The sequence below is a fragment of the Xiphias gladius genome, chromosome 16, assembly GCF_016859285.1.
Source record: "Xiphias gladius isolate SHS-SW01 ecotype Sanya breed wild chromosome 16, ASM1685928v1, whole genome shotgun sequence".
In the NCBI taxonomy this organism is placed as follows: Eukaryota; Metazoa; Chordata; class Actinopteri; order Istiophoriformes; family Xiphiidae; genus Xiphias; species Xiphias gladius.
The window spans coordinates 2,079,601-2,106,469 of record NC_053415.1 but is presented as its reverse complement, the minus strand read 5'-3'; the positions used below and the strand labels follow the sequence as shown (position 1 = coordinate 2,106,469).

Genomic DNA, 26,869 nt, shown 5'->3' with positions numbered 1-26,869 from the left:
GCTAGCAGCTCGAGTCTACATTAGCATAAATGTCGGTCTGAACTGTCGACAGTTGAGTTTGCATTGGTAATGTAGGCGCCAGATTTTGACAAGGAAAAAAATGTGTGGAATTAAATATATATCTCTGGTTGTTCTGCTTCTATTTTGATCTAAAAAAAAAACAAAAAAACTGTCCACTGTGACAATGCCATAGGAGTGCAATGCTAAATTTGTGGAGTATTCTTCCAACCATTTGCATTGCCAATTCAGCTTTAAAGGACAAGTGTGTAGGATTTAGTGGCATCTAGCCGTGAGGTTGCAGATTACAACCAACTGAATACTCCTCCCCTCGCCCCTCCCTTTCCAAGCATGTAGGAGAACCTACAGTGGCATTCAGGTAATGTAAAAACATGAAAGGCCCTCTCTAGAGTCAGTGTTTGATTCTGGTTCTGGGCTACTGTAGAAACATGGTAGTGCAACATGGTCTGCTTGGTGGAAGAGGACCCGCTCCAAATGTAGATATGAAGGGCTCATTCTAAGCTCACGAAAACACAACGATTCTTAACTCTAGGTGGTTAAACATGAAAACATAATAATGAATATTATACTGAATTTCTGCCAATTACATTTTTTATTTTTTTTAATGGAACTTCCTTGAGCTGTCCCACCACTAACCAAAATTTATTTATAATTTTTTTTTTTTTTTTTTTTTTTTTTTTTACATCTGCCAAAGAGTTTATTTTGTCATCCGTGTCTGTTTGTTTGTTTATTTGTCAGCAGGATTACGCAAAAAGTACTGAACCGATTTACACTGAACATGGTGGACAGATGGGGCATTGGCCAGTGAAGTAACCATTAAATTTTGCGGCAGATCCCGATCATTTACTATGAATTTTAATTATTGTCTCTGAAGTCTGGTGGGTGTATGTTGTTTGACGCTGGCTTTGGTGGAGGTCTGCACTCTCAGAGTGCCCTTCTAGTTTTCTTTTTTGTTTTGCAGCTATGAATAGCTTCTCCATTTCGTTTATGTTTTAAATTATGGGACAATCGTGTAGCTCTATAGCACACTCATAAATGTTGATGTTTAGCATTTGTTTGTCTTGTTCACTATCTTAGTTTAGCGTGCTACCATGCCAACATTTACAAACTTGCAAACAATGTATTGGAAAACATTTTGATTGAATAATGGCAGGAGATGAAAAGTCAGAGGGACTACCAAAGTCAGTAGGATTAATCCTCTTGCAACTTTTACCGTCTGTACCAACTTTTGTACCCATCCATGTAATAGATGTTGAGATATTTGAGATATTTTACATGATCAGTGAAGACTTTGACCTGATGGTGGTGCTTAATTAAAAGTCAAGGGATAACACCATCATTCAGATTTATCGTCTGGGTAATATGAATTTCTGTTCATAACTTCTAGGCAATCCATTCAATACTCTTTGAGATATTTCAGTAAATGGTCAAAAGTGGAGGACTGGCCGACTGACTTACAAATAATTGTTTTGAATGGACAATGTTAAGCTCCTTCTTCCAGGATATACCATTTGCAACAGACAACAAATGTTGTAATTGGGCATAGAAACCGTGGCAAAACAAAAGTGCAAGAGGAGAAAAATAAAGATATAACCAATAATGAGTTCCTCCATCTTTACCTGTGGTTAATTTTCTGGGAACCACAAATGACCAAAATGCAATCATTTGGGCAGGAAGTTCTAAAATTCTAAAACCAAGCTAATTAGGGAGATTATTTTTGGAAAAAAAAGTTCAATAAGAAGTCATACTACATTATGCATGGAGAAATGAAAGAGACCCATGAAATCCACAGAGAACTGTACAAAGTGGTACAGGCGGAGAGGTTGCTGATCCTCCTTGTCATTATTCAGCACTTTAAAGTCAGGATGTTGGGGTGCCTTTCAACGGAGACGAGAGGCTGGGAGGTTGAGACATGCCGAATGCCAACTGTAGACTTGTGCCATGTGACTGGAATGTAAATTAGGCAAATGTGATTCACCTCATCTTTACCCCATCTGGCACTAGCTTGGGTATGAGAGACAAAGGCTTGAAAGAAAAAACTGAAAGTCTGTGTGTGTGTGTTTGTGTGTATATGTGTGTGTGTGTGTGTGTGTGTGTGTGCGTGTGTGTGTGTGTGTGTGTGTGTGTGTGCATGCATGCACGCGCGCGCGTGTGTGTGTGTGTGTTCGGTGGTAACAGTTCATAAGAGTGAGAGGAAAGTTTTGAATAATGAGTTGTTCTGTGGGAGCAGCAGCTTGATAATATCTTTTGTCATGCCTCATTACAGTTACCTGTACTTACAGTACATCTGTGTGTGTATCTATTTCGTGTGTGGGTGTATTTGTGTGTGTCTGTTTCCATGGTGTATGCATATTTATCAGAGGGATAGTCATGGGGCAGATGGTGAAACTTTACAGTTCATCTGTCTTTTCATCACATCCTAGACTGTGATGACTAGGCTATATATGTTGCAACACTGTTTTGGGTTAGCTGCTGTTATCAGTATTGATAAACCAACGTAGGTCAAGTGTAAAGCAATTCTTAAGATTTTTGTCACACAAAGGATGTTTGGAGTAATTCAGCCAACACTGTGTTTATTCCTTCAGTTAGTTAGAGTGTACACCAAGCTATCTGAAGAAAATGCAAATTTTATGCATGTAAAAACATCAAATCAGGGGTTTATGAATAGAATACATAGTAAAATGACACAAGCACAACTTATACTCTTGACTGATGTTCATAACAAGCTGTTTCTTGCAGTAATCCTGACTGGTATGAACTCTACAAAAGATACTATAAATACTGTATAAGGTCCATCACATGAATCTAATGTTACAGAAACTGAAATCAAACTTTGAATCAGTTTTACTTTTGTGCCCAAGACATGTATGGTTTCAGGCAAGCAATATGAAAGTGTTGCAGTTAAAGTCACATTATATTACATCAAAGGTTTTATCATCCAAATGTACATGCAATAACACAAATACAGATCCTCATGAGGCAGCAAAATGACCTCGGTCAGTGTTATAATAGGCGTATCACATATTATAATACTGGATTATTATACTTTTGGGTGGTTTGTTTTACTTTATAACAATGCATCATATTTTATATGCCAAAAAGGTTTTGAAATTTTATGCTCTGAAGTAACTATTTACTATATTTTTAAAGGATCAAATAATGGAAATACTCAAGTAAAGTAACTCATAACTGTACTTAATGCTAGTGTAGTACTTGTGTAAATGTACCTAGATGAATTTTACCAGTGCCCAGATTCCTCATTTTTCAAACTGAGAGCAACCTGGGTTGGGATATTGGGCTAGAACAGGAACTAACCATTTCCAAAGCAATAAATTGCTGCTGTAATTTGCTACCTAACTCCTATAAACCTGGTGTGGTGCTCATATATAGCCGATTCCCCCATACGCAGAATTAGGAATGGGAATGTCACCATCATACCTAGTCACCTAGTGTGGATATGGTTAAGGCAACAGTACAGTGATCTTACTGATGACTCTTACACTTGATGTACACAGGATCTGGCTGCATCATGTCCTCGCTCTGTCACGGCTGCTGGAGATGATCAACTGTCAATCTAGCAGTGTATGTGTTCCATGGGGTCTATGTGCATTGTGTCTCATGCCTGGTTCATGTGCTGCACTTTTCCCTGCACCGCTATCTCTCATGCTGGGTCTATTTTGCTTTGTCTTCACATACACAGAAAAACTAGTTTTTAATTGATGCAACAGAGAGGGAGATGAGGAAAGCAAGGCTGGGGGGGGTACAATCTGTTAAACCTCAGTTCAGTCTCCTCCTGCTCTATGTGGTCACCTATAATGTGTTTTAATGCAGCTGATTTCGTCATGTAGTTGTTGTTATTCACATATTTTTCTGTTTTCCTATCTCCTATGGCTTATAAATACTATGTTGACCATTTTAAGGTGTTGAGTTGCAGATAACGTCAATATTTTATGATTATGTCATTATCAGACAAAATAAACAAAAATACAGGTTAATGACAGCTCCTGTGTGATGAGATCTGCTATATTGAATGATAGAGAAGGTTAAAAGCAACAACAAGTCATATTTAAGTACAGCCAAAACCATTTGTTACCACACTTAATTGCGTATTTATGCATGTAAAATTATTATTTTACATGCATAAATTGCATGTAAAATAAATAAATTATTCATGTAAAATAAATAAATTATTCAGTTCAATTAAATTTTATTTATATAGCACCATATCATAGCATAAGTTTTCTCAGGAGACTTTTCATATAGAGCAAGTCTAGACCATACTTTTTATAGTTATATTTACAGAGACCCAACATTCCCCCATGAGCAAAAACTTGGTGACAGCGGCAAAGAAAAACTCCCTTTTAACAGGTAGAAACCTTGAACAGAACCCAGCTCATGGTGGGCGGCTGTCTGCCTTGACCAATTGGGTTGAGAGAGAAAGGGGGGGGACAGGAGAGGATGGGGTGATGGGGTGTGCACAATGCAGGTTCTACATAAAGATGTATAATAATACTAACACTAATAAAAAAAACAATAAATTATATTAGAAATGTGGCTGTTGAAGAAAAGACGCTCCAGTTCTGATATGTTTTTAGTGGATACTGAAACTGCAACATACCTTTGACAGAGCTGGGATGTGATGCAGTCAGATGCTGTGTACATTTGCCACTAAGTAGACATATTTCTTTTATTATTGTAAAAAAAAAAAAAAAATGCTCCAAGCAGTTAATGTAGCTTCCACCACCACCAATTAAAAAAAAACTCTCTTTCCAAATAGAGATCATTTGTAATGATAAGCATTGTGCTTTCATGAAGTTGAACCAAACCCATAAAGCTTTTATAGCTTTAAAAGATTTATGCATTTTCTTTTGTCTCTAGACAGATATGACTAGAGGACATTAATAGATGTACAATATGTGGTTTTATACAACACTTTCTTTGCCAGATGTCAGGGCTTGTCTGTCAGGGCTACCTTTGACCTCTTTTGCCAAAGCAGACACTCAAAGAGCCTTAGGTATAAAAACCTCGGATGATATATTTATTCAATTCAAAAGAATCTGTAACTAAATGTATGTGATAATTAACCCATCATATTGTCATTCATGAAACATTGTCCCTGAGTGTATTCTATGCTATGTTGCTCTGCTGTATCTTGATACTGTTTGCTTGAGTAAGACTAGTAAGAGTTTGCTTGTAAGATAAACTAAAAAGGAAACAGATGGACATGGCAACAGGGTCACAGCAGAAAAACGCTTATCTAGTAATTATTGGACCAGCCAAAGGTTTTACATTCTGACATAAAAAAGAAGATTAAAACTCTACTGTATGTATTTCTAGATAAAGTTGACATAATGATGATCTGATGCATTATGAAAAGGTTTTTAGGTTTCTTTAAATGTCCATCCATCCATCCATCCATCCATCCATCCATCCATCCATCCATCCATCCATCCATTCGTCCTTTTTCTGCCACTTATCCAGGGTTGGGTCACGGTGGCAGCAGGTTAAGCAGGATAGCCCAGATGTCCCTCTCCCCAGCAATGTTTTCCAGCTCCTCCTGGGGGATCCCAAGCAGCGGCTCTACTCCGATCTTCTTCTTGAGGTAAGAGCGCCCTACCTTATCGCCAAGGCCAAGCCCTGACATCCTGTAGAGGATATTATGTATCCATGATCTAATTTTTTCGGTCACTACCCAAAGCTCATGTCCATAGGTGAAGGTCGGATCATAGATTGGCTGGTAAATCAAAAGCTTAGCCTTCCAGCTCAGCTCCCTCTTCACCACAAGGGTCTAGTACAACACCTTCTTTACTGTTGACACTGCAACGATATGCCTGTTGGTCCTCCGCTCCATTTTATCCTCACTTGTGAACAAGACCCCGAGATACTTACACTCCCCCACTTGCTACAGAAACTACACAATTCACCATTTTGCAGCAGAGAACAATGGCCTCACACTTGGAGGTGCTGACTCTCATCCCAGCTGCAATGACCACCCCAGCACATGCTGAAGTTCATGGTCTCATGAAGCCAACAGAACCATATCGTCTGCAAACAGCAGAGAAGCAATTCTGAGGCCACCAAACCAGACACTCTCCTCCCCCTGGGTGCGCCTTGAAATCCTGTTCATGAAAATCACAAAAAAAACAGGATTGTTGACAAGACGCCAGATGTTTTGCCAGAACTTACTTGAGACTTGAGGCCAATCGGAAGTCTGTTTCTGTGGCCTCCCCAAACGGCTCCCACACCTGGATTTTTGCATCCACAACTGCGGGTTTAAACTCAGGTCCTGTCTGGCCTGCTGGTGAGCTTCCTTCTGCTGGTGAGCTTCCAACACCGATGTCCACCAGTGACTTCTCAGGTTGCCACCATGACAGACACTGATGACCTTCCCACACAAACAGCCGCATCCACAATGGAGGCTTTGAACATGGCCCAATCGCATTCTATGTGCACGGATTCCATATTAAATCATTAGTGTGAGTCCACTGTTATCACTCAGGTTTTATAAATAACAGGATACAAGCTTCTTTCAGAGTTGTAATCTATTACACATGGTGGGCACTCAACTCATTATCAACTGCAGACTTGTTACACAGCATGCAAATTATTTTCCTATGCTCAGTGTGGCAGTGCTGTCCTGGACCTTGCGTGCCTCTCAGATTTTGCCCTTGTCACTATACTTAAAGATTTATAAGTTTCAACTTTGACCTTTTTTGCCTATGACCTTTCACTTTACAACTAATGGGTTGACAATGAAAAAGGTTTCATGTAGTCAAACTTCTCTTGGTTATCAGGTTTTTGCCTGTCAGTGCTAAGCTCATGTTTGGTTTTTAGCTATGCTAGTGGCATGACTCTGTGCATGGCATCTTGGTCTGTCTGCTGGTCGGTCGATTAGTTGACTGGTTGGTTAATTAGTTATTTCACCACTTTGAAATATCTCAACAACTATTGCACAGATTTCTGTGAAATTTTGTAAAGACATTAAGTTATCATAACATATATGATTCTCTTCAGGATTTTAGTCTTTTAAATTATGTTTTACCTTTTTTTTTGTTACAGTGTAGCCTGTCCATCCTTGCACCTACTTAGTTGATGCCTTTTTTAACTTTGAGCTAATGGTAGATTCCAGTCTAAGTAAGTCAGAAAAGGTAAAAATGCCAGTCACTGATCTGTAACAGCACAGAATTGGGTGGAAAGTGGTGGATTTAGGAGGTTTTGGAATATTTGAAGGTTTATAATCTTTTAATTGATGTCGTTTAATTTAAGGTTTGAGTGTTGGATTTATTGTTTGCTATCAATGCACTATGTAAAGTCCTTTAAACTGTCTTTGTGTATGAACTGTACTGCACAACTAAACTCGTCTTGCCTGGAATTTTGGTTGTGGGTAGACTTTTGTGTGTATCACAGCCAAATTAGTAGCATGTACAATAAAAAAGGCCAGAAAATCTTAAATTTATTTTCTTCTGTCACACATTATTGACTTAATTTGACCTTTTTTATCAAAGTTAAAGTGACCACTTAAACACACATTTTATGTCACCAAATGCATTAGGCACCAAGTCTGTGTCACATGCAGTCACATGCAGTTTCTGTCTATCTACAATGACACACCTTGTAACTAGGCAGAAACTACAAAGATGTGACTGGATACAGAGTTTTGCCTTTCATTGTAATTTGAAAACATTGCAACTATCACATCAGTGATAGTTGTTTCTGCTGTTGTGCATTGTATGGTTAATCTAATATACTAATTGGTCATTTTATATTCAAAATCCAAACCAAGCCATGCTCACTCCCCATTCTGGTATCTATTACCAACTGCATCATCTCAGTTTCACACCCCCCTTTTCGTTTGCGGCAACATGCTATGTACCACCCACCCTCCTGAACACCTAAATCATCTCTCCAAGGTCAGACCTGAGCTCTCCTCTCATAATTACCACTGAGGGTAATTAGTTTCCACAGCCCAAGGTCTCTGGTGCCCCTCTGCACACCTTTACTCTGTCACCTGGGCCCTGCCAGAAAAAATGAAAGGCTGCCTATGCTGGGTTGAGCGGGCCCTCATGATCTATAATAACGTCCCCTTTGGAGTGTTGCTGGAGAACAAGGAACATTACCATGGAACTTAATGATGTCTTTTTCTTTTCCAAAGACAGTATCACAATGTCAACGGTGGGAGAAAATCATTAGCCTTCATACAGTTAATGAAAGTCAAAGATTAAGTCAGCCATTCTTAAGAGACAGATATTATTCAGCCCACAAACTCTGGGCATCATTAATAAACTTCTCCCATCACTTTCTTTTTTTTCATTCAGAAACATATGGGTTCTTTCAGCATGATGTGATTCCTTCTTCTCCTTCAGCAACTTTGGGGAAGAAAACCCTTTGCACCAACTGCCAGCAAGGCTTTGCTATATACAGACACATGAACACACACACACACACACAATAGTAGTACAGTAACACTTCCCAGTGGTTATGAGCACAAATCTAAACTGTCAGAGTGTGTATTAGTAGACAGAATAACAGCACAGGAGATTTCCTGTACACTCGGCACACTGAGATAGTTGCATAAATAGAATCATGCTGACTCTTGTATAATCCCCACAGTTTCTATCAGTGTTATCCCTGGAGCATAAGCCCCAACCATACGGCAAGTCCTCACTGCTGAAACAGGGCGCAATATACCTGTCACTCCCATCATCTCCACAGAGACTCCTAATGTGTTGACCTCAGGTCTTTTCACTTGTCCTCTCCTCCGCATCATCCCCATCTCTCACCTGTGCTGCTCGGTGTTTCACAGCATGGATTCGGCCCATTTCATATCACCTATATCCCATCTGCCCTGTCCTCACCTCATCACGGAAGAAACAAGGCTGCGCATGACTAGCACATGCCAATACACACACACACACAAACACACACACACACACGCACACAAAAGTCTCTTCACCATCCCTCCTCCCTCTAATGTTGACCACCATCTGTGCCTCCCGCTATCAGCTCTAATGTTGCCTCATAAGAAGCTGGTCATATCCGCACAGGCAGAAGGTAATGTTTACTCTGCCACGTCCTTACTTCTCCTTCTTCCACCCTCCAACCCCGCCTGCACCAGCCCTTCTCCTCTGTCTCCCACCGTTAATTCACTTAACGATGGCAGCACACCTCGTAAAGAGCAAGTGATTAAGGAGAAAAGTCCCCCAGTATAAACAAACTTTGTTTTAGGCATTGACGGAGCTTTGTGAGGTATTGACTGTCCTTCCTCCACAACCCAATGCCAGTTTGATGTTGCTAAGAGTAAGACATTGATTGTGTGTGTCACAGTCTGACTGCGGATCAATGGTGAGGCACAGTGAACATAGTTTTCCAGCGGTCGTGGCCAAATCCTGTGGAAACTTTGAGGTCAGGTCTGGTTCTGCCAATACATGTCAGCATGTCAGTCAGCACTTGCATTAGCAAAGCCTATCTCCTGTGACATGAATGCACTAGTCAAGCAGACACATACAATACACACAACCTATGGAAATGCACGCTTTTACCCCAAAATACACTCTCAAATGGCTGCAAGTCATTAATCTGAGTCCAAGCTTGTCTGAGCGATTCCCTCCAACAGTGCCCCTTAAAAATGCCAATAGCTTCCTAATCAACATCAAGCTATTACACATGTAAATACAGTTAAGTATTGATGTGGAAGAAGAATTTTTTTCTGTGGAAATATCCAGGACATAAGATCAATGTAGCGATTCAAGAGGGCACTCTTGCATTAGAGTGCGTCTCTCTTTAATTATCTCCAGTGCAAATGGCCTTAACCAGGGCAAGGACTATTAATTGAGAGGAGGGGTTGATGAACCTCAGAGACTCTTGGAGGCAGCGTGCCCCGGCTTGCCAAGACCAAATCCTCATCTCTGCAGTGGAAGTCAGTCACTCACCCTGCCAGAGGGGACCACAATCCATGTGTGTCAATAAAGCTTAGTGAGTCAAAGTGAAGTGAAGTAAGGAGGAAACTGCCTTGTGTGTTTTCTCACACCTTTCTTGCTCAGGTACAACGATCACATGCCATATGCCTCTTTTACAAAAGAAATTGTCAATTGCATACATTATAGCTTTCTGTTTAATTGATAGAAATAGTTGTAAATAAGTTTAAATTAAATCTAAATAAAAGCTGCGTAACAGTTAATGGCTTTGGAGGAAACTGAGGGTGGAAATAGAAAACCCAGTACTAGAGACAAGTCAGAATTGAATTTGGCCATATGATTTGTTTTTTAACAAATGTGCATATAATGGAAGGGGGCTCAGATTAATGCAAAGGTAAAGTTTGAACTGTCTATGATAAGACATGAAAAAGCTAAATATGTGCCATGATACCTTCTTAGGCCATATTGCATAATTAAAGCCACTCTCACACCACAAATTGACATTTGCTTGTCCATGAGGAATAGGTTAGGCCAGAAGCTTGGTGAAGTGGTGACTAATGGTTGGCGGACTGCTGTAGCTGTTAAGCTAACTATTAATTTCTCTCTACTGCTCCGTTTACTTCCCCTTGGTATTTTCTTCATCATTGTACAGCATATCCTCCAACAAACCTTTATTGAAGATGGAAAATAAAGTTCTGACAGCTAACAGGTTAATCAACAGTAAGTTAGCAAACTTGTAAGCTCATCAGCTTAGCTTGGTCACAAATGGGAAACTGATTTTTAGGCAGTTTTTTTCAAAGGATGTATTTATACCATTAACTCCTGTGTACTAACTGTGTGTAAACTTTTGCTCTTTTCTGGAACAGTTTTTAATCTGACATAGGAGGTTTAATAAAAGTGAACAGTTTTAATAAACTGGGATAACCTCCTCTATTTTTGGACTCTCTGGCTCTCCTGCCTCTTCACAGGACAGAACAGTCAAGACGGCATGCTACAAATCAACAGCGCAAATTTGCATGTCAAACTTCACCACAAATTGAAAAGCTACGTGGAACATTTGTAGGGATTTATTTTGCCATCCTCGAGCAGATGCACTGATCATGGCGATTATATTGGAATTTTTTTTAATTGGATTTGGGATTGGGATTGGGATGTTGTTTGTATCTGTACAGAGTGTGTTATCTCTTCATACCTTAATAATTTACTTGTATTTGCTTACATCCCTATTGTCTAATGATCATGTAAAGCAATACACTGATCAAATCTGAATCAAGTACCTGAGATAACTGCATCTGATCCTTTAATTTTGTCACTGTATTTTCTCCTTTGAAATTACAAGAAGAAGGTTGTAATTTGTAAACACCTTATCTTTAAGGATGGAGGTATAGCTATAATTGTGGTGTTTCTATCCCTTCCCTGGGTCAAACAAAGTGCAAATTGAAGATATGGAATAAAACACTAGATAACTAAACTGAATTAGTTAAAAATATGTAGTCTACAAAATGACCTTTCAAGTGAAAATGCAATGTCAAAAAACCCACACATTTTGTGCATATTTTGAGATGTGAAAACCATACAATTCCAATTTTTCTGATTTTTTTTTAATGTTTTTACTTTACTCAGGATTGCATCTCTCTCTTTCGGTTAGGAAAATTAACTTTCAGAATGCTAGCAGAAATGATCAAGCTGAAATTAAAGCTTTAGAGATACCTATATTTCAGCTGCTGACATTTGTTTCTAACTGCTAGAGATTCCAGGGTCACAGGGGGACTGAATGCCATTCCAGCATACATGAAGCAGAAGACTGGGAAACATCCTTGACCAGCTGCCAGGCAATCACAGGGTTAGGATTAATATCAACTGATTATTTCATACTGGAAAATTTTCATTAAAATAGCCCATGCTTAATTAGCACCTACTTACTGTTCTTAGCATGAATTTTCACAGAAAAAAAAAATGCTGTGACCAATTAAGCAGTCAATCCCAGGCTGATTTCTCTAATCAAGAGACGTGTGCCACAGAGAACCTTACAGTAATGTATTAAATTATTAATGAAGTGTATTTGGGTAGTAGTTTTGAGGTAGAGCCAAGTAAAATGTGTACTTTTTATTTTGGTTTAAGCATGCAGGAAAATGAAACATGTTTTATTATAGTGATACGCTCTGTCTATATAGAGTATACAGTATCTCTGTATTGGTCAGATTGAAGCCAAAGCATAATAGCATTCTATGAAACTGTGAATAAGAACATAAATGAAATAAAAATAAATCACCACTGAAATCGTGTTTGACTCCGACATATCCAAGGATTTGTCAAGTAATCATTAAATGCTCTAAACAATCAATCAATAATAGGTTTCACTGGCATTCATTACCAATAAAACATGTGACAGTATCTAAGAACATCTTAAAGCTACATTATGCAAGTTCCAGAAATTGTTGTAGTGCTAGTATAAGTCAGAAAAGCAGACCAGTCTGCTCCTCCCAACACTCCCTCTCCCTGCTCTGTTAGGGTCCGCCCAGCCCTCCACCTACATCTACATTATTCACGCTGTCTCAGCTAATGCAGGAATTGGGATCTTGCTAGCGTGTGAATCAACCATGGTAATGTCATCCACGAGCTAATATTAGCTTGAAGAGTCAGGCTTCAGTAACTGGCTCTCCAGTTACTGCACTGACTTGGTAACCTCTTGGCTATCTCTGTCTCAGCAGTCAGCTGGTCAAGACAGTCAGCAAGGCAGCTATGAGAGAGCACCTGCATGTCAAGTGGAAGCTAGCTGGTGAGATAGCAACACTTAGCCTTAACTAATGCTACTAAATCTTTTTTTTCCCCTAACTATTCTTTGTGATTGGAAAAAAATCGCTTCTGATGACTGGACATTCAGTGTGTCATCCCACATAAAACGGCAGTAGCCAATCAGTCACAGTGGAGAAAAAACAAAAGAGCTAAATCAGTCCAAGGTAATATCCTAGCTTAGCAGAGTAGTAGTATCTATCCTCTCAACTTTTTACTTAATTCTTGCAAATTTCTGTGGTTAAGCTACCTTTAAATCATATCTTTAACTGTATTTAAGTGTTAATTAATTTCTCATTTCTCTGACTTAAATATATTAAATGGTAAAGACAGACTCTTTACGTTAAGTCTTACTAACATAAACGCACTATGTGTATTGCTGAGGGCTAATAAAATGTGTTGAAATAATGTCCTTCATCAAAAAACTATTGATTTTTGAATGGCTGATTTTTCTTAAAATTTTGCGACCTGTATTGTTAACATCCATGTTTACTAGCTATGAATTATGAAAGATAGTTCGTGATTTTTCTTGTCTTTTTGAACCATTTTCCAAAAATAGTTCAAGAGGACAAGAAAGCTGAACCAAATTTTGTAGATATGGTATTTTCCCTTTGCATTCCCCAAAGATTGACCAGAAGCGGAGTGCAGTATCTGCCCTTTTTTTTGGTCTTATGCATGGTCACTGCCAGTGCTTTACTGAGGAACTAATCTGTCTAGAAAGGCACAAAATTAACGTACTACAACCTATCTATGCCCAGCCAGCCTGTAAACCTTAAACTTTTTTTCTAATTTTTACTGTCTCTGGTTACTGCTCTCCACCTCTGTTGCGGTTATCAAGAAACTTCAGGTAAAACATTCACTTCCTCTCTGTCAGGTTGAATGTATAATATCAGTCTGTGGTAAGAAACTTTAATTAATTAATTTTTTTTTTTCACGTCACATTCTAGCTTAGTGTTGCACAACCCAAAACTAAAGGCCGTGGCGGACATTTCTTTTTTGCTCATCGTCTTGTTGAGTCCACCAGACACTGTTGTTGTACTTCTGTTGTCAGAGAAAGTGCTGCTCCAGCAGCGTTATGAATAGAAGCAGGAAGCATTAAGACAAGACTCCAGAAGCTGCAATACCTCATATATCGATCAGCAGCTGTTCCCCCCACTCCGTCTTCATTCCATTTTCTTTAGTCCATCTGTTTTAACTTACTGTATATGTTTTCTTTTTTTTGCATCTTTTTCTCTCAGTCCAGTTTTTGCTTTTTTAATCATTCCTTCCATTATTGCAGCCCATATCTTGCGCTAACACTGTCCTGTTAATGCATGTCCCATGGGCCACATTTAAACTCCAAAATTTCTAACTGACTTCATAAAGTGATAATAGTGGAGCATTTATTCATCCTGCCTTTAATTTTAGTTCATTTTAATAAATTATTTTTTACTATTATCCCATCACTTTATTGGGTTTTTTGCAGCCTCACTGTGAAGCAATGGCCTTCCTCATAAAGGGTGAGCCAAGAAATAGTTCACCAAGGTGATAATCACATTGGAGCAAGGGTGCTGATGATTAACTTTTAATGGTATACATCAAGCTTCAGTAATATTTCAGTTTTGGCTTATGGAAAAAACTTCATATTCAAGGAGTTTGCAGTTATTGAAGCATGTTTAAAACTAAAGCTTGAGGCCTTGAAAGCACTTTAGCTGATCGAAAACCCATGAATCCAAAATACATACAGGCTGTAGATGCACTCTGAGGCTTGGCAAACTGATTGAGTTTATGTTTGGCTTGTCCTAATGGTGCAGCATAATTTTTTTTTCTCTCTCAACAATACTTAAGACATGTTCCCCTTTGAAGCCCTTATCTCCTCAGACATCAAAGGTTTCCACTAGACAGAGCAAGCCTTGGTCTACATCTGCAATTCAGTTCAAGGAGTCCTTTGTAGCATTTTGCTAGAAACATACATGACGTCTGTGCTTTGGTCTCTGAGAAAATCAAACTTTGACTTACAGATGTCATAGTCCTTTGGGGATTCATTTAACATCCTAGTAGGTGCGAAAATGTTGTGGGATACCAACAAGCTTCAGGCAGTAATTAAGAATTTTGATAGCTTACTCATTTGTAGCACTGTTGATAATACTGACAAACCTTGAGAAGCTAATTTTGGTGCTCGCATTGAAAGGTAGATTGGACAGATATAAGTGGAAACTCTTCTCATTACCTGGGATGCAACTACACTTGGGAGATACAAGAAACAACATCAGTTACACATACAGTAACTTCAGGGTCTAGACACAGAATGAGTCATAAAAAGTAATTAATATAAAAATTAAAAAGGAACTCTGATGTACTGTATTGCTTTTAGGAATGTATAGGAAATCAAGATTTCTAGAATAAAGAGTGGGGGAAAGCTGGATAAAATATCTGGTTCTCTCTTCCCCCACAGGCATGAGTATATGAGGAGTTTCCTACTTCATTTAGCAAACATTTAGACTGCAATCTGCTGTGCATTAAACAATGCCGGGGGATGCCTTGGTTGGCATATGTTGCTTCATGTAGAGATACCTGGTAAAATCCAGGATGTCCAGTTTGTGTATCAGATCTGTAATTTGAAGGCTTCTCGGATACAGATATACTGCATAATGGTTTACAATAGGGTGACATAGGATTTTACAGTTCTGTAAAGTTATGATGGTGGCAAATACTTTACCTTTCATCACAACGATCACAAGGTAAACAGCAGAAGTACCCAGTTCATGTTACAAAGTAATCTACCAGGAATGTGTGCTTGCATGTACGTGATTGGCCAGTGAAGCACCTTGCTGGATCCAGTCGCATTGCAATGCAGCAAAAGTTGTGCCAGGTTCAACTTTTTTGCTAGCTGATGGGCCATATGTTTTGCCGGAGCCCCCAGTGTAAGCACCCCTACTGTTTGGATGGACTGGCTAACCATTCAAATGAATGAGAGGTGTATTTTGCAAATTTTGAGTATTGATAGGTGTAACATTTGAACCCCAGTGGATTCAAACAGGTTTTTTTTGTCCTTTTCTTTGTTTAGTTGTATTTTTTTTCTATGAGATCAGTTTTTTAACTGACTTGGCCTGAGAAATCACAGGTGTTAGCTGGGGGGCTGACTTGGCTTGCTTGAAGAACCAAGACTGACTGACTAAGTATGCATGGCCTTGTAAATGAGAACATGGTTCTTTTTCTGCTAGTAGTTTAAGTACTATGTATTACTACCTGACCTGCTGGGCTGAGAAATTAATTAGTTCTGCCCATGAGTTGTAAGTAATGAGTTAATTATTACATTTTTCAAGTAACTAATCCTGTCTCTTAGAAATTATGTTTCTATACAACTAAACTACAGCAGCAATATGTTTTATAGGAAATGTAGTTGCAACCAGATTACATTTTCTATTAATTCAATGAGGATATGTTTTTCATTTATGTATTTGGCAAGTCACAAATATATTGATGCTGAATCTATGAGTAAAATGTTCATAGACCTATTTTCTGCCAAAATCTAGTATTGCAATACAACATCCACTTGTACTGACTAGAGCATTATTAAACTTTTTTTATGGTTATGTTTAGACTCTCACAGCACTTGGTTAAGGTTAGGGAACGATTGTGATCCTGTTTAATACAGAAAAAGTTCACAGTGACACATCATGTTTATTTACATTTAACAGAAACAATGATCTTCTCCTAACCTTAACCAAAATGCATTTGTTGCCTAAACCTAACCACAGACAGAAGTTTGGATACAAATCCCAGTCTCTGGTGTGACAGTCATGTGCTTTGTACACCTGCCGTCCGCCCCAAACACCTGTTAGTGACTCCACTGCTGTTGAAAAATGAAACTTCATTCTTTCAATAAGTACGTTGTCTCAGAGCATAATCCATTCAGTGATTATGTTTCCTACAAAACATATATTTGTTGTTGCAGTTCAGTTGTATAGTAACATAATTTCTAGGACACAGGGTTACATGCACACACACTCGAAAGGGCCATCTGTTTTTTCACAGGTACACACACACAAACACTCAGAGACACACACATCTGGCAGCAAAATTCTGTGTCAAACTTCAAAGCATGCACATAAACATCAGCCTTCATACGCATACCAGACTTATTGGCTGTGGAAAAGGCCTGTTTTCAGCTCAGCCAGGGGTATTGTGGCATGGACGCTAAGCTATTAAGAGGTGGCCAAAGGGTTAATATTGGAGGCTGAATGAGGCAATCTGCAGCTTTTACATACCGCTGAGGAGAAGAGAGTGACTTGGCACCATTTCATGGGTCACTTCATCTGCAGAAATTAGATTGGAAGCAGTATTTTGAGCCCTGTAGAATATCAAGGTGTGTGCATCTGTGTGTGTGATTGTGTGTGTATGTGTGTGCATGTCTAAAATCCAACTCAGCAGGGGACAATGTCTCCAAAAAGCAGCAAGAGACTAAGTCTTCAGTAAAAGCACAAGCACTTCAATTTATCTGTTGACATCCGTCAAAATCAGTCCATCCACGCCGTGTAGTCATCAAAGTAAATCAAAGTGCTAGAACTATATACTTAGAAGCCTTTCTCTGCATCTTGTTTGCCTTGTGAATATCACAAATGGAGGTTAATTACATTTATCTTGTAAAGAGTGATGTGTTTCTCTGCTTCTGGACAGATACTGTACATGTATAACTGTTTTAAAGGACACTCAGAACACTTGTTCGCATGCAACAGTGTCCAGGTCCATATTCATCCACTGCACAGTTGATAAAACTTTAGTGAAAGTTATTTGTCCATAATGACTTTTTGTAAATACATGCCTCTTGGCTAGATCACATACATGGTGATCAGTAAGGCTCTACTTAAGCACAGTGTCATGTTGTCCTGCTACCTAGGTCATGTTTTCCTTGTTTCTCATATTTTATAGTTCCTGTTTGATTTTGGTGTCACTCAGGGACAGGAGTGGCTCTTGTATTACCAGTCCACTTCCTACCCTAATGTGTCTCCTGCTGCTATGATTGCCTAACGCCACCCTAATGTGTTGCACCTGTTGCTTGTTGTGCACTCTTCCCTCCGTGCCAGTTTGTCTTCGTTCCTTGTAACAAGCATACTAGCTATTTATTCTTAGTGTTAGAGTTCCTGGTTTCCTGTGATCATATCTTAGTTTTATGACCTCGCCTTTTGCCCAGCACTTTGGATATTGTTTGCCTTCTCTGACTGCCTTCCTGTCTACCAACAAGTGCTAAGTAAAGACTTTACTGCTGTGAAATCTGAATTGTGTTTGAATTGTGCATTTGAGTCCTCTGCATTGTGCTATCAGCCTTTCACACTGGTGCTGTTTTAGCATGGCAACATTTTTTTCATTAGCTAAGGCTGATGGAAATGCCATTAGTTCTGAAGGTGGTTGCTGGTTACAAACCAAAGTATTAAACAAACTGAAATTTTGACCCCACGTTGGCCCTAGATGAAAGTTCAGGGAATCTACCAGTTATTACAATTGGTCAACTGGGGACCTTTTTTAAATGTCTTATTTCAATCTGAAACAAAGTGGTATATTGACAGAATGTCAGTCTGATTGACTGGCGCATATTGCAATCCTGCCGCTAGTGTGGCTAACAATGTATGTAATAATTTACAAATCACTTTTTAAAACTTTAAAAAATAGTGTTATGGTAAGTGGGAAACCTGACATTTTAGTAACACATACTAAAATTGTAGGTGTTGTAGCTAGTTGAGGAACCCCAGTTAATTTCATTACTCACCATGTTGAGAGACCTTCCTTTGGAGAAGTAGTCTCTGATAGCTCAGTGGCTTTCTCACAAATCTGCCTGCATGATCAATTTCTCTCTAGAGCTGAATTTTCTGAGGTTCAAGTTGGTAAATGTGCAATGGTAATTGTGTACCCCCTACAGCAAGCATGGAACACAAGTAAATGAGGTAAAATTACATATAAGTCAGTAACAAAAACATAGGCTTTCATTTCCGGTTATTAAGAGTGGAATCACACATAACCAGACCTCTGACTCATTAACCTCATCGCTCTGGAAAAAGTTTTGTAATAAAAAGGGATTACTACTACTACTACTCATTTAAGTGTGTTTTTGAAAACCTCTGAAAAAGCCAGATTAGTTGGTTTTCTTTTCACATAAAAATAAATTCACCACAGTCTAATTTTACCAGTTTGCAGTGCAGTCTAGTGGTAGCCCGCTTCAGTCCTTGCCCAATCAACTTTTCTTCTTGGATTTGTAGGCACAGTCAATCTGAACTGCATAAGGGGAGCCATAAAGTCTGGAATCGGCCTGCATTGGATTTTAGTAAAGTGCCTTAATAAAGAGTACTAACCACTGGCCCACAGTTCCACCCCGGCAAACTGATCAGCAAAGACACACACTTTTAAGACAAGTCTAATTAGCCAGAACTTCAACTCCTGTGGGTTAGCTTTTTACATTATGAGGGAAAGGACAGTTGTTAGAACTTTTTGATTGTATGTATGTGAAGACCAAAAACTGTGAGCAGTTATTTTTCTTAAAGACCAAAAACCCTTGATCTGATGATTACAGCATCAACATAAGCAGGTCACAGACACAAGCATTAACAACCAAGTACAGCAGAGTGAAGGAGTTTCCAAGTATATATATATATATATATATATATATATATATATATATATATATATACATATATACACACATACACAAGATCTCAGTCTAATAGAAGACCTTTTAGATGTGGTGGAAGGGTACATCAACAGCATGAATGTCCAGCCGACAAATCTGCAGATGCTATGTCAACATGGTCAAGTGTCAGAAAAATGATGACATTTATCAAAGTAATAAAATGCAAAAAAGTATGAAAAGTTTGAATTAATTTCCTAGCTAAATGTATCAAGACTTTGGAAGCATGTAAAATATTAAAAAGGTGAATTCTACTTTAAATACCCTGAATGAGCTTAACATTTTTGAGTTAAGAGAACTGAAGGTATGCAGAAATGGTAAGATGTAAATGTACAAAAGAACAACAAAAAATGTATAGAGTGAAAATAACATGTAACAATCAGATTGGATGACTCTTCCTATAATTTTTGTCCACAAAAAGTGTTAGTTTGTGCTCATTCGTCTCACAAAAGTGTGACAAAGTACATTAGTTCTTTTCAAAGTCTCATCTACACCTAGAAAACTTTTTTTTTCATCACACCAATTATCTCTTTATTTTAAAAGGAAGAATTTTCTTAACTTTCCTGAATTTAATGCAGGGTGGTAGTGGAGTCAGCAGCTTCCATCTGGTTTCTGAAGGCTAATTGGCTAGTGATTCATCACTGGTCGGCCATTTTAGACAGGATGAGAGATACTAATGTTAGCACCACAGAGTGGGTCTATTCAGAAGTATGAAATTAAAATCTGCTGCATACAGGCCACAATATGGGAAAACATCAACACTGACAGATGGGCAGATGATGGATACTGATTGGAAGCTGGGCTGCAAACTATTTGATGACAAGCTTGGTGCCAGTAGCAATGGTCACACCAGCCAAAAGCCTCATCCTTAACAACTATTCAACTTGGTCAATGAAAATATTTCAGAATACTGAAAAATAAAATGAATTTGATACTCTATTTTGTCCAAGCTCATAGCTTGCCTAGAGAACGATTTCAAGAGAGATACCCAGTCTTAAATTTGGTGTATTTCTGGGTCCATTTTGTTATTTGGTGTTTTATTTTTCTTGTTCCCAGGCCAAACATATTACAAAATGTTATAGTGACCCATTTCTAGGACAAGCAAAATTGAGTCTTTATTGGCACAAAATTTTCAGCTATCTAAAAATGTTAAAAAAAAAAAAAAAAAAGATTCCAGTTTGGGGTGTCAGTCCCTCAAATCAAAATGGGAAGACCTTTTCTTAAAGTGATCACAGACAGGGGGTGAAACTGATTGCAGAAGAGCCAGTAAGAATGCCAGTTTTTGTTTTTGGATCGCTCATTTTTTTACTCAACTGCAGAAACTGTCATGGTACCGTCTGTGCTTCTACCACTCCTAATGTTTCTGCTGTTTTTTGCCATTCCCTGCGTTTCTTGTTTGTCCCCAGTTTATCTTTTTCTGTATGTGTGTGTGTTGGTGTGTGTTTGTGTGTATATCTGGGCGTGGCGCTCCTTGCCTCCTGCTGCCAATCCACCTGTGCACCTGTGACCCATTCCCTAATAAACTCCAGCAGTAGATATGCCCCGGCTTCACACTTGCTAGATCATTCAGTGTGCCAATGTGGTGCTAATGCTATGGTCGGTCCCAGTCCCAGTCTGAAATTCTCTCCTGTTTTCTAAACTTTTTTAAAAACTCTGTGTTTACCCCTGCCTCAGGTTAAATATTCTCTGCTGTTCCCGGTCTGCCTGCCTTCCAGCTGACAGGTCAACTTCCACTACCTGCCCTGTTCCATCACCAACTCCGGCCTAGCTTCTCCAAACCATTACCACACCAACTCCTGAATAAATCTGCTTTTGAACTGTTGAAAATCTCTTGTCGGAGTTCTGCTTTTGGTTTGAATTTAAGTTAACCTAATAGCAACTTTAGTTTTCCTGCTCTGACTCAGGTCTATCTCTTGCTATGTTTTCTGCTAATTGCACAAACAACCCACACTAGAATACAACTAGTTGACAGGTGTTTTTAGTTAAGGTAGAGTAAGAGTGTAATGTAGATAAAGAGTTGATTTCAATCAAACTAGCTGTGTGTGTGTGTGTGTGTGTGTGTGTGTGTGTGTGTGTGTGTGTGTGTGTGTGTGTGTGTGTGTGTGTGTGTGTGTGAGAGAATACCATAATGACTCAATTTTTGGCCCAGCATAATACCACAGTGTGAAAATGATGCCAAATCGTGGTATTATTGCAACTCTATTAACACTGAGTGTGTGCCAAAGTTGCTATGAAAGAGTGAAATCAGGGGAAATTGCTTCCTGTTTTGAAGAGGACAGAATTTTCTATGATTCTCCTCATTGCTGTCTTTATTGCAGAATAGCATGTAAATAATGAGAGCCTGCCTCACACAACCACACAGCTGCGGTAAGAAATGTTGCTTAAAATTGTTGCTTCCCCTTTGAATGCTGTTAACACACAAGTACTTATCACCATCTTTTTTACATACAGTATCAGATGGGAATTTGTTGTTGAACATGGCTGCCTTCTTACCGCAAGGTTGTATGTCTTCTCATTGTCGCTCCAGACACAGTTCTTCTAATCTCTCTACTGAACCCTATGCATCACTAATTATGAGAATGTCCTTCTAACCTCAGACTCCATGCAATATTAACATGAAATTTCTTTCCCATTAAGGCATTGTTATCTCATGACTGCACACTCATATGAATCTTCTTTGTGGTAAACATGTCGGGAAGTCAATTGCAATATGAAATACATACAACCACTAGTATCAGCCATGACTGAAACAAGTGGATTTAAGATTATTATCTTACCCTCTGTTTGGTAGTCATTAAAGAAGCCAGTTCATTAAGTCATCCTGCATATATCCCGTGTCAATATGGCAGACAATTATGTTGTGAAAAAAAGCACATATTACAACAAAAGATGATACAAATGATAAACTGACAGAACAAATCTTACAAAAATGGCCTACATCTCAAAAATTATGTCTAACATTGTATTTATTGTAAATTATTTCCATAATATACAGAGCTTCAGGCCAGGAAACAAGCCAATATTGGAGAGAGGGCTTTATTCTAATTCCACCTGTTTTATGATATTAATACACACGTAACACTCCATCCACATTTACCTGCTGTCTTGATAAAGCCAGTGTAATGGACATCACACACTCACTCACTCGCTCGCTAATTCCAGTTCTTTCACCTAGCCGTCTTTTTCATCACAGTTAAGCTACCATCAATGAAACTCAACTTGTTTTACATTCAAATCCTCCTGACACTCAAAGGGCATTTTAACAAGATTTTAACCTGAAATATTTGGGGGAAATGTTGGCTTTATTGACAGCAAAGAAGCACTGGCATTAATTTGTGAATGAGAAACTTTTTCAGTATGAAATTTTTTGAATATCAACTTCAAATTTGAGAAATCATGCCATTGCGACCGGCTGGTTGTACTGTCCGGAAACTGTAGGTTAGTGTATTCAGGCATCTTTGGTGCAAAATATATTTAAAATAGATTTAAGTGGACATTTTACTAACAGAGATGCTCTTTCTCCCTTGCCTTTCCAAGTCACTCTTCATAAAGAGGCTCCTGAGCAATTAAGTGGATGGCTGACTCCAGATCATGAACCCATTTATTATCATCCTCCTTTTTCTCCAATATTTCTTCATCAAACTCAGAGTATCACTGGGGAACTAGACACGCTCTTCAGTGTGTCAGCACTGTACAGGAGTGTACACACTCACGCAAGCATGAACTTTAACCCACAACAGGCATCAGCCTGCTGTTTGTGAGAGGGAGCCGAGATGACAACTTATTTGGGAGTTTTGTGTCAGGGCCAAAAAGGGACACAGAGGACTAAAGGACCATCATGGAAGAAAAACGGAGTCAGCTCAATGGCTGGGCTCAGCATCGAGCTGAATGCTTTCCATTTTTATTTTCCTACTGCCAGTCCCTATCAGCAATATTCTCTATAATGTATTCAAAATTACAATGAGAGATGCATAGTCTAGCTGTCGTTTTCTCCCATGTGCTCATCTTTCTTTTCTCATGCCAACAAGTAAAACTTGTGTCTTTCCGGTAGGTCTTTTCCAATGTCCTGTTTCTACTTTTTTTCCCAATTGTTATAAAGCAACTGATAATTAAAAAAACTTCCTGCATAGGTGTTTACCATTACAACAAGCCTTCAAGTTGCTCGAAGGGCATAGTCCCTCCCTTTCCTGGTAGAATTGTAATGTGAAATATCTGTAGAAAATTTTGAATTTTATTGACAGTCTTAACAATTGCAAAGTAACAGCAAACTAGAAGAGATTGGAAATAATTTGTGAGGGGGAACAGTACTCCTGTTAAGGTGTTAAGGTGGTGCATGGTTCCTGCTGGAAAGGTAATTTTAAGAATCATGTAGTTTACATGTTTGTAAAACTTGGAATGAAAAAATACAGTATTTTTGTTATGCCATGATTTTATAGTGTGGGAATGAGTGCTGTGGAATTTAGATTATGCTAAAGTTATCAGAGGAGACCCCACCATCCGTCTCGACCCTTGTTTTTATTTTGTTTGTTTGTTTGTTTTTTCTTTTTTTTCCGTTTTTGCCTGTTTTAAGCCACTGGCCTTTATTTCTTCATGCTTGAGATTCAGCTGTAGCGCAAAGCTGAAACAGTATATCTGAACTGATGGACAGAATTTTGACGTTTTTACCGACTAGATCTGAAACAAACCACTACATGACCGGATGTCTTTTTCCATAGATTGTTCAAGATCACTTCTGATGACCTTTCAGTCCTGATAAAGGAAAATAAAAAACACTACCAGTCTCCTCCTTATACATTAAAAAGGGTACATAGTGTTGCACTGTCACCAATGCTGCATTTTATCCTCCCAGTACCCAAGACAGCACGCTGTTCATTGTGTAACCTCTGATCAGGACAATACTGTGGGCTCTGCAACCTATAATCAAAATATTCACCCGTGATTGTGCAAAGCGGCGCAATCCCATTTAGTTTCACAATCACCAGGTTGCAGGAATAATCAGACCGAGCGTCTAATCAGCAGTCATTGTGCTGCTCTCTATTGTCCGAGCAGTTTTTGCCAGGGAGGTAAATGACCCCAAAACTGGGGAGGATATTTGCTATTAAGTCACAGAAAAAAAACACAGGTAGGAGTGAAATGCTATCCTTATGTAACATTTGATCGCATTGCTTGAATGTGACTGAATGTTGAAGATGCTAAAGTGAACCTGATTTGTTAATATTTTTTATTTTTATCTTTATAACCCCAGGACTTTTAGGTCAATTTAATTTCCTGCCGCATAGCTGGTCATCAAAAAGTTCTTGATTCACAGGTGAAATCTGAACTTTTGTGTGAGAGTAAGTTATGGTCTGGATGAATTATGAAAATATTAGTCTAAAATCACAAAGGCATTGAAGCCCTTGAAATTCTATCAAGTTGAAAATGAACAAGTCAATGTAGGTTCAACTTTTCCGCATTTATTCCAGTTTTGTTCCTGCTTTTCTCTAAAGGAAAATTTTGGCAAAGTGAGTAATTTTTTTTTTTTTCCTCAAAATGTTCGTACTGGCCCTCTTTTGTTAAATCTTTTGACTTGAAGATACACATACACCAACAGCACTTTAATGAAAATCAGCAATCTTTGGGATCATGCTACAAACAAAATGGCCTAGTCGTGATGCATCATCCTATGATGGCTTTCTGCTGTGAAGGTAATCTTGGCAGCTGCTGGAGGAAGGTACCCAGATGTCTGAAGCAGAAGCATTTATTGATGCATCGAGGAGAAGAGTGATGAGCAATACAAATGCTAATAAGTTTACCATTGTAATGCCACCCAGAATCTGAAAACTGTCCTCCTCGCGGGGCGTATTTAAGGACATTCTTCATGGGCCACAACACCTATCCATACATGTGTGAAGATTCTATTGGGTACCAACTCCTAAACAATGCATTGCATCTACCTAAGTCACATCATAAAAGGAATTTCAAGGGAGGACAGTCTGTCTCTGAGCTAAAAGGCTCCTGTGTATGACTAGACCCCCCCCCCCCAGTCTGGATTCCCAGTCCATGACATCGATGAGACCTTGGTTGCTATAGCAACTGCCATTGGGAGTGTGGGATAGTTTGACTCGGTCAGTGTTTTCACAGTTATCCTTGAGATAGACAGTGAACCTGTTTTTAGGCCCTTCTTGTAAGCCTAAAACTAACTAAAGACCTAAAGGAGGAAAATTCCTTTACATCTTCAACCATCCTTTTTATCCAATCCAAAGATTTACATTTTATTTAAAGTGATACAATGCAAAGCCTACACAGAGCTGCTTTCATTCACATCAATTATTGTTCTTGTATTCATTTCCATAACTCATCAGGAAGTCTTATTCTGTCCTTATACAAGCATTTAAGAAGCCTTTTTAGCTCATATACCTCTTTCCTATTCAACAGTATTCATTTCCTCTCACCATACAGTGGCCTTATGGTCTGATAAAGCCCAGGCATGCCTGTTCCGACAGAGCAGTTAGAGTCAGCGGGACACTACAGTCTCTGGTCTAGCTACAGATGCTCTGTCAGCCTGTGTTTGGTCTTCAAGACCAACGGTTCATGGCTAAGACGCCAAAACCTGTCTTTAACGTAAAGGCGGTGGTTAGCAAGGAGAATGGCTAGCGGGCCTGCTTTGTGTTGTGTCTTGGTGATAACGCGCTCCGACGTGCTAACACAATCCAGCTGCCACCACTACAAGGGAATCCAGGCACTGTCTCTGCTGCTCTATTTTACTTTCTTTTTTTTCTTCCCACTCCTTTTATGTTGAGCCTTCTTTCTTGAAATACAGACAACCTGTTCCATGTAAAGTGAGTGTCAGGGCTGCAAGATTTGCTGTTTATAGCTTCAAAGATAACTTCAAGTTCTCTGTTTCCCCCTGCAAAGATTTACTACACGTGGGATACTCTCTGGCTGCACAGCTGCATGTTTAAATTCAGGCAATGCCATATACTAGTACATTTCATCCAAAGTGAAGTGTGCTGAAACTGCAAAGCGAATTGGAAGCCGCGGGGAGTAAAGCCTACTGTTTGTGTGGACAGCTCTGCTCAACAGTGATACAGTGTGGGACAATGTTATGATCCAGAGAGGAAGAGAGTCTTACTTCAGGAAGTGAATGGGCAGGCGGAACACAAACTGTGGCAGAATGGTGTTTCTTTTTGTGGAGTCTTTGTTCGAGTGTTTCTTTCTACTCTGTCAGTATCTGAGGCCAGCAAGGGTGAGAGCAGCAGCAGACTAATGAGAGCAACTCAGTTCCTCTTAATTATCCAATAAAGTCTGCTTTTTACCTCAGTGCGCCCACCCAGCCAGTTCAAGAGGAATCACACACCCATACTATATATTCTTTCTTATACACACTCCTTATCCCTCCTCCTTATCACCTTTTTCTCCATGTTGCCACCTTCTTCTCTTACTTACATGCACGTATACATACATACCATCTGGAGGTACTGCCTCTGTGCCTGTGAAGTGTAAATGG

At 39.0% G+C, this 26,869-nt stretch overlaps 1 long non-coding RNA gene across 1 annotated transcript; it reads left to right on the top strand.

Moving 5' to 3' along the window:
• The first annotated feature begins 17,773 nt into the window (after positions 1-17,773).
• LOC120801972 lies at positions 17,774-21,178 on the top strand. Its single transcript, XR_005709155.1, has 3 exons — positions 17,774-17,955; positions 20,913-20,979; positions 21,058-21,178. It is a non-coding gene; the product is annotated as an uncharacterized LOC120801972 (long non-coding RNA).
• The last annotated feature ends 5,691 nt before the right edge of the window (positions 21,179-26,869 follow it).